Source organism: Pelophylax lessonae (assembly GCF_965119305.1).
Source record: "Pelophylax lessonae genome assembly, chromosome: 1".
NCBI lineage: Eukaryota > Metazoa > Chordata > Amphibia > Anura > Ranidae > Pelophylax > Pelophylax lessonae.
In genome coordinates, this window is record NC_138768.1 from 596,865,404 (window position 1) to 596,878,422 (window position 13,019).

At 41.4% G+C, this 13,019-nt stretch overlaps 1 pseudogene across 1 annotated transcript; it reads right to left on the bottom strand.

The window, feature by feature from the left end:
• Positions 1–3,884: 3,884 nt before the first annotated feature.
• LOC309548696 lies at positions 3,885–4,548 on the bottom strand (annotated as a pseudogene). Its single transcript has one exon. The product of its transcript is annotated as an uncharacterized misc_RNA (transcript).
• Positions 4,549–13,019: the final 8,471 nt, after the last annotated feature.

Below are 13,019 nucleotides of genomic sequence, written 5' to 3' on the forward strand. Positions count from 1 at the left end.
ATGAACAACTACCTATATTCATCACTATTCCTACAGAAACGGTGATACGAATATCCTTAAAAAAAGGCTACATTGTTAGCCGAAACGCGTAGGATCAATACCAGATGATCTCTGTGAACACAATTCCAAGCAATTTAGCCTGGAAAAACAGAGTTCCTCATCCAATAAAAGTCCCCTTATTTCACCAGTGTCACGGAAATTCTTTTCCGAACTTACCTTTCCTCTACGCACTTTGGGTCTATAACCCAACACTTAAGCACTATTATAACTGCCAGTTATAATTCTCATTGAATATATGTTTTCTTTTAACAATCAATAAATTATTTATTTTCTTCATTTATACAACCGTGTATTCATCACTTGCCCTGAAAGTCCCACACCTTGGCTTGAGGCACCATCACACACCCCCTATAGATATACAGGGACGGAGGCAGACAAAACTAAGCTCTCCAGAGATCAATCCTACCCCCCTACAGGTGGGGGAGAAGCAGCCAGGTGGACAGGAGAGGGGGGATGCAACCAGGTGGACAGGGGTGGGAGGATGCAGCCAGGTGGGGGGAAGCAGCCAGGTGGACAGGAGAGGGGGGTGCAGCCAGGCGGAGGGGGATGCTGCCAGGTGGACAGGAGAGGGGATTGCAGCAAGGTGGAGGGGGGATGAAGCCAGGAAGACAGGAGAGGGGGAGGTGCAGCCAGGTGAAGGGTGGGTGCAGCAAGGTGGACAGGAGAGGGGGGTGGCAGCCAGGTGGACAGGAGAGGGGGTGCAGCAAGGTGGAGGGGGATGCAGCCAGGTGGACAGGAGAGGGAGATGCAGCCAGATGGAGGGAGGATGCAGCCAGGAAGACAGGAGAGGGGGTTTCTTAACTTGGGGGATATCATCACTGGCACTTTTTCCTGACTCGCTCCATATGTCAGGCAGTAGCAGTCTGTGTCACATGTCCCATAGATCGGGATATGGGGGTCTCCTACAGGCTATGAGTCACAGCTCACGCAGGGGAGACCTCCTCCATGATAGGTCAGCTGATCTCTGGGTTTCACCCCCCCTCCCCCTGGGTCCAGATAACCGACCATTAACTAGATAGGCGGCCGGCCTCAGAGAAGCTGGCTGAGCGGGGTGGGCTGCAGGAGCATCTCAGCTTTGGGATTTCACTAGGACAAGTGACCCGGCAGCCCGGCCCAGCGTGTGCCCTATAGAGTTGCCACCTTATCCCTTTAAACCAGAACACATATTAATTACACAGGTTCTGAGGCTGATTTAATGCAGATAAGGCACTAAGTGAGTTTAATTACCACCTTAATCAGCCTCAGAACCTGTGTAAATAATGTGTGTCCTGGTTTAAAGGGATGAGGTGTCAACCTTAGTGCCCTATGATCAGTCAAGGCCTGGGTGAATCCATCCCAGCTGTCTCTGCCCACAATGCCACCCTGCTCCTCCAATGGATGCACATCGCCCAGGGAGGGAGGTGGGCGTAGAGTTGACAGGGCTCTGGACACTGGCACTGCTCAGATCCCAGGGACGGAAGAGGAGAGGGGGCCGATTGAGTGACTGAAAATCTCCCCCTCCTCCTTGGTATGTGATCTCGGCTGCATAGCCCTGGCTGTGCCCTAGGCGACTGCCTAGTTTGCCTAGTGGTAGCTCTGGCCCTGGTTATAGTTGTCCAATAAAGCCTAAGTGAAGCTACCTACTGTATGTTATTTTTGAAATGCTGCCAGTCACATGTCCAGATTTTACTGTTGCATGCTGGGAGTCAGGAAATTCTGTGGCGACCAAAGGAAGAAAGGACAGAACTTGAAGTGTCAGAGTAACTCAAGTGGAAGTCCACCTAGACGTGTCAGGTTTGATCCGGAGGAATTCATACATTCTGCGCAAGTACGTCCAGAGCTTTGGGATACTAATGATCCAAATTATTCAATCAGAAAAAATCAAGCCTGGGAGGAAACACATCCCAGATTAGATTCAGCTGTTAAGAAGTCAAAAAGAGGCCAAAAGTTTGATTTCTCTTTCAAATTATATAGACGTCTGCATAAACTTTTTCTATCAAGTCTCTCTCACTGCGCTAATTGCATTGCCATATGCTCCATTTTTTATTGCATACTGTATACTGTTACTATTTGCTTCGTGTAATGATAGAGACATGTAGCACCATCTTGTGGTGAAAATATTTATAGTGTTTGACAAATCATGACAGAGAAAAACACAGAAATGTCTTTACAAGCTGTTATGAATAGACAGGTGATATGTGTAAATGAACAGTAGCAAGTTTATTTCACAAATTGTATTTCAATAAAAGTTCCATGGAGCACAACAAATTCACTTTTCTTACACTTGATGTTCATAAACAAAAATTACAAAAACAGAAAATGTTTTTAAAAAATAAATCATTTCTCAACTTAGTTCACCAGCAGGAAACAAAAATAATCGTCAAAATTATTTAATTATTAAAAAAATCGTATGTTGTCTCACACTTTTAACTCCAGGCATAGACCTCTTTCCTCCTCTATCATGAACAGTGATTGTCCATATTTTGTTTGCAGCTTCCTTATCTATAACAAAAAAAATGGCAAACAAAATCCCCTCCAACCATTGAGGATGTTCTAAATAGAGTTAACACGCATTGTATAATGGAAAAGATTCTTGCATACAAGGAAATGAGGTCACATATATTCCTCAAACAAACATACTGTATATAGCCCAAATATCTCTACCTTACTTATTGGATATCTATATCTGTAACTATCCACACCCTATCATCTAGTGGTATATATTTTTTTCCCTCCTAATTTTGGAGTTTTATCTCTTGATATTCAACCATAACTAGGAGACCATCCTATTTTGTTCTGTTATGTTTGTAGAATGTTTGTAGTTTATTCTATGGTGCTGCCTTTTCAGATTGGTCTACTTTATTCCACGAGACCCTTAACAGGGTCCCGTTAGAACCCTCTTCTCTGTTATTATTTGAGCCTGACCACAATATGTTCCCACTGGGGGTGGCAGGCTGCCTTATATAGAGAATCACTTCTAAATATACCTTAGGGTTCTCCTGTTCGATTATTTCTTGTTTAAATTGCGTTGTCCTTTTGTACGATGTAAAGAACAGGTATACCTGTCAGTACCTCACTGTGTACTTTTTCTGTTTGAAGTTTACCCACTTCAGCTCCAGAAGGTTTTACTCCCTTAATGACCAGGCCCTTTTTTGCGATACAGCATTGCGTTATTTTAACTGACAATTGCGCAGTCGTGGGATGCTGTGCCCTAATAAAACTGGGTTAATGTCCTTTTTTCCCACAAATAGAGTTTTTTTTTTTTTTAGTGGCATTTCATCACCTCTGCGGTTTTTATTTTTTGAGCTATAAACAAAAAAAGAGTGACAGTTTTGAAAAATAAAACAATATTTTTTACTTTCTGCTTTAAAACACAAAAACACAGCCAATAAAAAAAAAAATTAAAAATCAAATGTTTTCATCATTTTAGGCCAATATGTATTCTGCTACATATTTTTGGTAAAAAAAATCCCAATAAGTTATCATGTCTAAAAACTAGGCGATGGATTTACAGCATTTTTATTTTTTTTACTAGTAATGGCGGCGATCAGCAATATTTAGTGGGACATTGCGGCAGGCTGATCGGACACCTAACTGACACTTTTGAGGGAACTAGTGAACTACAGTAATTAGTGTTAAAAATATGCACTGTTACTGCACTAATGACACTGGCAGGGAAGGGGTTAACACCAGGAGCGATCAAAGGGTTAAGTGTGTCCCCAGGGGGTGCTTACTAACTGTGTGGGGGTGATCTCACTAGATGAACACAGAGATTTGGTTCCTAAATAGCAGGAACACAAGTTCCTGTGTCCATCTCTGACAGAATGGCAGTCTGCCAAAAAAACTTATGTTGGACTATGCACATGAGGCCATTCCACAGGTGCTAAGTCATGGGCCAATGTGTCCTCAAAATGAAGATCTTTTTCTCTCACCAAATTATGAAGGATACATGACTCCTTAACCACCTTGCATACATTCTCAATTTCCAAATTAATTAGCCTGTGAAAGATTTGCCATTTGTTTGCAAGAATGCCAAAATCACACTCCACAAGTCCCCTTGCCCGGCGGAGGCGATAATTAAATATTCTCTTTCGGTCATCGAGACTTCTCAATAGATTTTCCCCAATAGCAAAGGCCTCATCAGAAACAAATACAAATGACATTTCATGAGCATTAGTACCAGATAAGGGTTTGTTGTCAGGTAAAGCCAGAAGATTCTTACATAGCTGCTGTCCAAATTGAGAATGCTGAAATACAGCAGAGTCAGCACAGCTACCATAACTTCCAATATCGACAAAAATAAACTTATATTTGGCATCAACAACTTTCATTAGAACAGCTGAAAAATATTTAAACTCGTTAAAAAAAACAGCTACCATTGTTAGAAGGTTTAATCAATCGAATATGTTTCCCATCGATAGCTTCCAGACAGTTTGAATTTTTTTTTTTTCTCCAGAACAAGTGTACTATCTCTTCCCACTGATTTTTGTTTGGAATTGACAAGAACATTTCCCTTTAATCCCTTCCAAATATCATTCCATGTGCCTCTCACTATTTGATGAGCCCATACAAAACTCTTAATGTACAGAGGTGAAGCTGTTTCCAGTTGCCAAATATCTGAAATAAAAATGCAATTTATTATTAAAGTGAATGCAAATAAAATAAGATGGAGAACCCTAAGGGACAACTACCACAGCGAGCTGAAAAAGCAGAAGACCTGGGTAAGAGGCCAAACCATTTGGTCGTGTATATTGCCACTTTTGGGGAACTGATGTTTTTTTCAAGCCCTCAAAGAAAGAACAACAGCAAAAAAAAAAAACATTCTGTGAGGTTGTTCAAAAACATATACACACTCAGGAGAGAGACCAGGGTAAACATTATGTTTGCCAAAAGCCTGGTTCCATAAATGGACTGCATTGATTCTGAATTGGTGGGTAAAATGTGAGTTGAAATAATTTGGGTTCTGGTGTCATTCCAGAGAAAGACAGCAGCCCAAAGATACAACAATGATAAAAACTATTAAAATTAACCCAATTCACCCTATAATAGATATTGGCAAGAACACAAACTGGACACACCTGAAAACTCAGTTTAATTCAAAATGTTACTTTATTATACTCCTGAACTAAGCTATGGGCAACCACTTGGCTATATTCACCTGCCAAATTATTCAGGTTTTTACTATAGTCATGCATGTGAGAGTGGTCAGGCAGGAACCTTTGAGGCACAAACATACAAGCAGGTAGTTCAACAACCTCGTCCTAGAGGTTTTCATTCTAAGTTTAGTCTTACAAAGTGAAATTCTTAATTACCTGTCTACCATCAGCTGTGACCTAGCCTATTTTTGGAAGCTAGTTCTGACTTTTTTCCCTGTTTCTGGTGATTGTGTTATATTTCATTTTTGGACTGTTAAAATATGCATTGTTATGCAATAGTTTATTATAAAGTGTACATTGCCTATTGGCCTGTTGCCAAATGCCTATGGCAATTTTAAAGTTGTTAATTTTGAAATTGTACTGTTATGTTGCTAATGTTTCAGCAATAACAAAAAAATTGCACCTACAGTTGTTTTTTTTAACCGCTTGCCGACCGCCGCATGACTATTTACTGCGGCAGTCAGCCCCGTACAGGCAAAACGACGTAGGGCTACGTCGCTCGCCTACGAGCCTCTAGGGGGCGAGCGTGCGCCGCCGGGGGCAAGCGCGAGCCGCCAGAGGCGTGCTTCCACCCCCGCTCGTTCCCTTACATGTCCGCGCGAGTGACCGGCGGCTCCGATGTCCGTCGGTCACCCGCGATCTCCCGGTGGAGAGGGAGAAAGGCAGGTGGCTAATGTAAACAAAGCTGCCTGTCATTCTCCCTGATGTAAGAACAGAGATCATATGATCCTGCTATGTAGGATCGTATGTCTCTGTGGTTACATCACTAGCCAAGCCCCTTTACAGTTAGAATCACGCCCCTAGGGACACACTTAACCCCTTGATCACTAATAAAGTTAACCCCTTCCCTGCCAGTGTCATTTTTACAGTAACAGTGCATATGTATAGCACTGATTACTGTAGTAATGTCACTGGTACCCCCAAAAGTGTCAAAAATGTCAGTCAAGGGTCTGATCTGTCCGCCGCAATGTCGCAGTCCCGCAAAAAAAATCGCAGATCACCGCCATTACTAGTTTTAAAAAAAAAACAATAAAAATGACATAAATCTTTCCCGTAGTTAGTAGCTGCGATAACTTTTGCGCAAACCAATCAAAATACGCTTATTGCAATTTTTTTTTACCAAACATATGTAGCAGAAAACAGATTGGTCTAAAATGTTAAAAAGTTTTGATTTTTACATTTTTTGGGGGGTAATTTCATATAAAAAAAAAATTGAAAAATATTGTTATTTTTTTGAAAATTGTCGCTGTTTTTTTGTTTATAGCACAAAAAGTAAAAATCGCACAGGTGATCAAATACCACCAAAAGAAAGCTCTGTTTGTGGACAAAAAAGGATGTCAATTTCATTTGGGTAGAGCTCGCACAAACGCGCAATTGTCTGTTAAAGTAACGCAGTGCCGAATCGCAAAATAGGCCCTGGTCTTTGAGCAGGAAAATCCTCCGGAGCTTAAGTGGTTAATCAGTTTAACCACTTGCAGCCCGCTCCTGCAGATATACTGCTTTAGGGTGACACATGCAGGCTTAGTCATATACATAAATATATATATATATATATATATAAATATGTGATTTGGCCTATCCCAGGTTAGAATCGCGCAGGGCATTCCTCATGTGGCCAATGTGCTCACTGGACACAGTGGATTACTATTTCCAGTAATTGCCAACCGAGTTATCATGTGATTGCTATGTTTGGTCATAGCAATCACATGATAAAAATATAAAAAAACAGTCATGAATGGTTTTCCATTTATGAATAGCTTGCTTACTGTTGTGATCTGTGATTGGACCAAAGCAATCATATGTTACCTGGCAACCTGTACCATGTGATTAGCCAATCACAGATTCCAACCAAAAGCATGCTGTTCATGAATGGTCAACCTATTCACGGCAGCTAAAACGATTGCTTATACAGTGATCATCACTGTATAGGCAATAGGTGTAAAAAAAAAAAAAAAAAATACTTGATCACTCCCTTCCCCCTTTGAACTACTTTGATGAAAGGATGTAAAATAAAAAAAAATTAAAATTAATTTAAAAAATTATACTTTTTTCTTTCCTACTGTCACCAGTTAGTATGCCTGACTGTAAGAAAACGTGGAACAAATTGTAAAAAATGTAATTTTCAAAAATAATATTTTGACAAGAAAATTACAACTTCAAAAAACTTGCCATGCCACTTACTAAATGCCTCACACTGTCTACTTTCCAAAAAGGGGTCATTTGGTGGATATTTGTACTGTCCTGAAATTTTGGAGCCTCGGAAAATTAAATAGGCCATCAGTGCATCAGGATTGATCAAATTTCAAATATATATATATACCATAGTTTGTAGACTCTAAAACTTTCACACAAACCAATTAATACTGTACTGTATATAAAGCCAGTACAATGCAATACATTTTTTTTATCAAAGACATGTAGCAGAATAAATTTTGGCCTAAATTTATGAAGACATTTGATTTGATTGGATATGTGTTATAACAGAAAGTAAAAAATGTTTAGTCTGTTTACGTTTATATAATAAAATAGGAATAAAAAAACAGTGCTGATCAAATATCACCAAAATAAAGCAGTATTTGTGTGAAAAAATTATATATATTTAATTTGCCTACAATATTGCATGGCCACACAATTGCCAGTTAAAGTAGCACAGTGGTGAATAGCAAAATAAATGCTCTGGTCATAAAGGGGGTAAAACCTTCCAGAGCTTAAGTAGTTAATGAAGAATCTCTTTGTCTGACTGAACTTCAACACACACAAATGCATTTTGGGGAATAAAAATGAAATTTTTTTATAAAAAGGGCAATATATATATATACATACATATATATATGTATATATATATAGATGTAGCAGACAAAGACAGATGTAGGTGCTAGACAAAGTATAGTGGGCCTTAGCTGCCTAACAGCAGGGCCATGATTTTCTGCCAGGCTTTCATGTCTCCCAGGTGTAGCTGTTGAGACTGGGGAGTCTCCCTACTATGCCCCATTAGAGGGTTCTCATTGGGCAGTGGTGGAAACCCAGCCAATGGCACACTCAGGCCTGTATCTACCCCAGAAAGGCAGATTCTGCCGCACAGGATTCTGGGAGAGGGTATAAGTTTGAGGGGAACATATGACGCAGTGTCTTTTGCGGGAAGCAGAGTCGCAGGAGGGAGAGTATGGCTGTCTCTCCTCCTGTCAGCAGGATCGGGTATCCCCGGAGGCTTGCCTGAGGGGACAGAGTGAGCTGAGCTGCAGAGAGGATCCGGTGTGCCGAGGACCAACGAGGCAGAGGGGGTCCAGTTTCAGGAAAGCATTCCCAGTTCGTGAGTCCGTTACCTTCTTGCTTCCTCCGTGAGTATGTTGGCTGACTTCCGGGGAGCGGAGACTAAAACGGAATCCGAAAGCCTTTTCAGGCTCATGAACTTATGGAACATGTGAGTGCCTTTCTACGTGTTGCGTTAAATAAATTGTCTACAGTCTACATTTAGAGGCACCTTGATGTCTTCTTTTTCATTGCAAAACTGGAAAAATTGCTTCAGTTTTTTCCCCCACCTGCCAATGGCTGCCTAGAGACTTGTGGACCCATCTTCTTATGGTGCCCCAAAAATTCCTCAAGACACTGTAAGTTCCATTAAGCACTTGATAATATTCAGAACCAGTGCTTATCTATTCTGTATTGTGTTTATATGCTCTATTTGGTGCTAGCAATAATTTTAGAAGATAACATTTTGTTTTGAAAAGTAGATTATCTGTTTGCCGACCAAATAACATAGTTATAAACCGGTAGATCGGTCCTCCTGCGCTGAATCACGTACTAGGTACGTGATCAGCACTTCTGCACAGGGGGCTCGCCCCTGCCAGCCTGGCGGTGCTGTGATTTGATACAGCACTGATCAGTCTTCAGGTTCAGGCCATTGATTTTTTTGCCTGGACCTGCTGATCAGTTCCGCCGAATCACAGATCAGCCAGTGGCTGTGTTTACAAAACACAGGCACAGGAAATGACGAGATCTTCTCTCCTGGAGCCCTTTTCTGTTCCAGAGAGAGAAGAGATCATTACTTTAAATAAAAACAGCACACATATATAGTAAAAACACCTGGCTAGGCACATTTAACCTCCTTATCACCCCCCAGTTAACCCTTTCACTGCCCTGTCATCAGTACAGTGTACAGATTTTTTTTCTAATCACTGTATTAGTGTCAGTGGCGACGCCAAATAGAGTTAGCGCCAGTTAGCTTCACTCCCAGATAACGTTAGATAGCGCCAGATTGTCCGCCATCAAATATCACATTTAACCCTTTGACTACCAACAACACTATCACAGACACACTATATATATATATATACACTGCTCAAAAAAATAAAGGTACACTTTTTAATCAGAGTATAGCATTAAGTCAATTAAACTCCTGGGGTATTGATCTGGTCAATTAAGTAGCAGAGGGGGTTAATCAGTTTCAGCTTCTTTGATGTTAATGAAATAACCAACAGGTGCACTAGATGGGGAACAATGAGACAACCCCCAAAACAGGAATGGTTTTACAGGTGGAGGCCACTGAAATTTTTTTTCCCTACTCATTTTTTTCTGCCTGTAACATCGTTCAGCACGACTGGTTTGGCGGTGGGTCAGTGATGGTCTGGGGAGGCATATCCATGGGGGGGATGCACAGACCTCTACAGGCTAGACATTGGCACCCTGACTATCATTGGGAATTGGGATGAAATCCTTGGACCCATTGTCAAACCTTATGCTGGTGCAGTGGATCCTGGGTTCCTGCTGGTGCACGATAATGCCCGGCCTTATGTGGCGAGAGTGCATACCTGACAACCTTACGTTGTCAGGTATGCATACAAGCACGTTGGAGCCATACAAACTACTGAGTACCATTTTGAGTTGCTGCAATGAAATTTCAGCAAAGTGGACTAGCCTGCTGCATCATTTTTTCACTTTGATTTTTGTGGGTGTCTTTGAGTTCAGCCCTCTGTAGGTTGATCATTTTCATTTCCATCAAACAATGTGACATTCTTTTTTATTTCTAGCACATTACCCAGTCCATATCAGTATAGATATCTAGCATGATTTTTTTTCCCCTTTGAGATCTGATGTGTTTTTTAAGAGTATTTCTTTAATTTTGTTGAGCAGTTATACACCTCCATTACTAGTATGGTGTCTAAATGAACCAGTATCTTTGATCAGATCAGAACTATACTAATGTCCCCAAAAGTATAGTGTCCCCAAAAATGCAGCGTTAGCAGGATCAGCCCGACACCTGCTAGCACTTGCATTTAGCACCTCCACCCCCCCCCCCCCCCCAACAAGTGCAGTGTCAGTAGATCACTGTCACTTCTGATGCATTGCACGAAAAACCACAGCCTTAGCTAGATCAAGTTTGATCTCTGCTAGCACTAGCAGGTACATTAAATTTTTAGTGATTCAAGCAGTCCCTGATAGTTAGGTGCTCTCTTTCCCGAGAGTCGCACTAGGTACCTGAAAATTTAGTAGCCAAAATGTCCAACAAAAGGTACACTAGTGAAGAGGCCCACAGGATTCTAAGTATGTTAAATGAGAGCGAAGGGGAGTTCTCACTGACAAAATCGGGCTCAGTATATGAACCTATAGAGAGCAGCGACACCCTGACAGGTAGCTCAGACGATGGAGAAGATGTCCCTGGTAAGGTCATGCATACTGACTCCCGTGTGCTCAGGTTGCTGAGGTGCTAGAATCGCATTATGATTCTCATATGCAGCAGAGTGTCAGTTACAGTACCACGCTACCTTTTGGTGAACTGGCAGGCACCAGTGTTCTAGTACATCCTGGCATCTTACACACTGCAGTATCTCATGCAGATGTGGTGAGTCCCAGAAGTGCAGTCCAATTTGGTGCGGTGGCTAGCACTAGTAGCACCTCCCAACCACCAAGAATTTGAACAAAGGCACATAGAGCCCATAGTGTTCTTCCTGCTTTCAAGTCCTGATAGGCAGCCCATAGATTCTGCAGCACTGTACTTCCTCTATTCACTGCCCAACCTGGAATTTAGGTGGAACCAGCAAATTTAACTACTTCCCTAGATTTTTTTGAGCTGTTTTTCACGGAAGATCTGTATTGATCGATTGTAAACCAAAGCAATTTATATGCTGACCAGTACATTGCTGCTAACCCAAATATGTACCTTGCCACACCATTCGAATAGAAGCGTATCATGGTTTCCTAGTTTTACAACATGACCATTGCAGAAAAGAATGAGTTGCAGTCATATTGGTCCACAGACCGGATTCATCATATGCCCATGTTCTCTGCTGCCATAGTGAACCATAGATATGAGAATGTATTGAGATTTATGCATTTCAAAGACAATACACTCTGTCGTCCTTGGGGTGACCTTGAATATAGTGGGCTCCACATAATTTGAGTCCTCGTAAATCACCAGTAATTTGCAGATATGTATACGTCCCAACAAAACATTTGCTTAGATGAGTCCCTCATTAATTTTTCTGGCTGCCTTTGCAGTCAAATAGCATCTCCCCCAGCAAGCATGCCAGATTTGGGGTCAAAACATATAAGCTCTATGAGAGGGCATACATGGAATTTTTAAGACGGAGCCCCCTGGATGCCGAGACTACATGGGTAGCATTGGACTTAGTGTCCCGTTTTTCCAAAATGGGTACCACTTGTATGTGGACAATTTTTATACAAGCATGACACTTTTTTGGCTTTTATTTGATCTTGGAATTGGCTCATGTGACACCGTGCAACCTAATCACCGGGGCTTCCCCCAGCAACTTGTAAACACTCAAATTAGAAAGAGGCAGAAAGCCTGCCTGAGACATAAGAAATTATCTGCAGTGAAGTGGAAGGACACAGGGGATGTTTTCATCCTGTCTTCCATTCACAAAGATACAACAGTTCAAATTTGCACGGTATCTGGTGTTGTTGAGAAGCCCCTCTGTGTCCGCAACTACAACCTTAATGTGGGAGGGGTGGACTTCAACGACCAAATGATAAAATCGTACTTATTTTCTCATAAAGCCAGCTACTGCTTTAAGAAAGTATCTGTATATTTATTGCAATTGGCTCTGTACAACACTTTTGTGCTTTACAAAGCAAAAGGAAGAAGTGGATCCTTACTAAAATTTTAGGAAGAGATCATCACTACCATTTGTATCCAGAATGTGCTGTGGCCCATTATCTAAATACAGATGCAGTTAGCTGGCTGCATGAGAGGCATTTTACTGGATGTCCTCCCTGGTACTCTGACCCAAAACTCACCCCAAAATAGCTGTTGTGTCTGTAGCAGACATGGAATTAGGCATGATGCCAGCTTTTTTTTTATCCCTCCTGCCCTGGCCAACCTTGTCTCTGCTTCAAAGACTGTTTTCATTACTACCACACACTAGTGGAGTATTAGTATAGGGTACAGCATGGCACAGTCTATGGTACACATTCACATAGGGTCTCCAAAGCTGTTAAATAGTCATGAAACTGTCAATCACATTTTGAGAGACACTAAAAACACAGCCTGGAAAATGTAAAGTTTTTATAAGTTACAAAAACAGTTTAAAAAAAAACCTTAAAAAGAAAGTAAAAAATAGTTGTCGTTTTATTGTAAACTATTGTTTGCTTTGCAGGAACGTCATTCAGCTGCAGCACTGGTCTTTTTTTTCTAACAGCAGCAGGGTGTGCTTACAGAACACATGCATCAGTGATTGCAGCACTGCAGGAGGAGATTTCTCAACTGCAGTTAAAAAAAAAGAACGTATATGCCCAAACTTGGGAGCCTGGGATGGTCAGTGGGCAGATTGCTCCTATGCTTCGGCATATATATTTTTATTTTTTGGC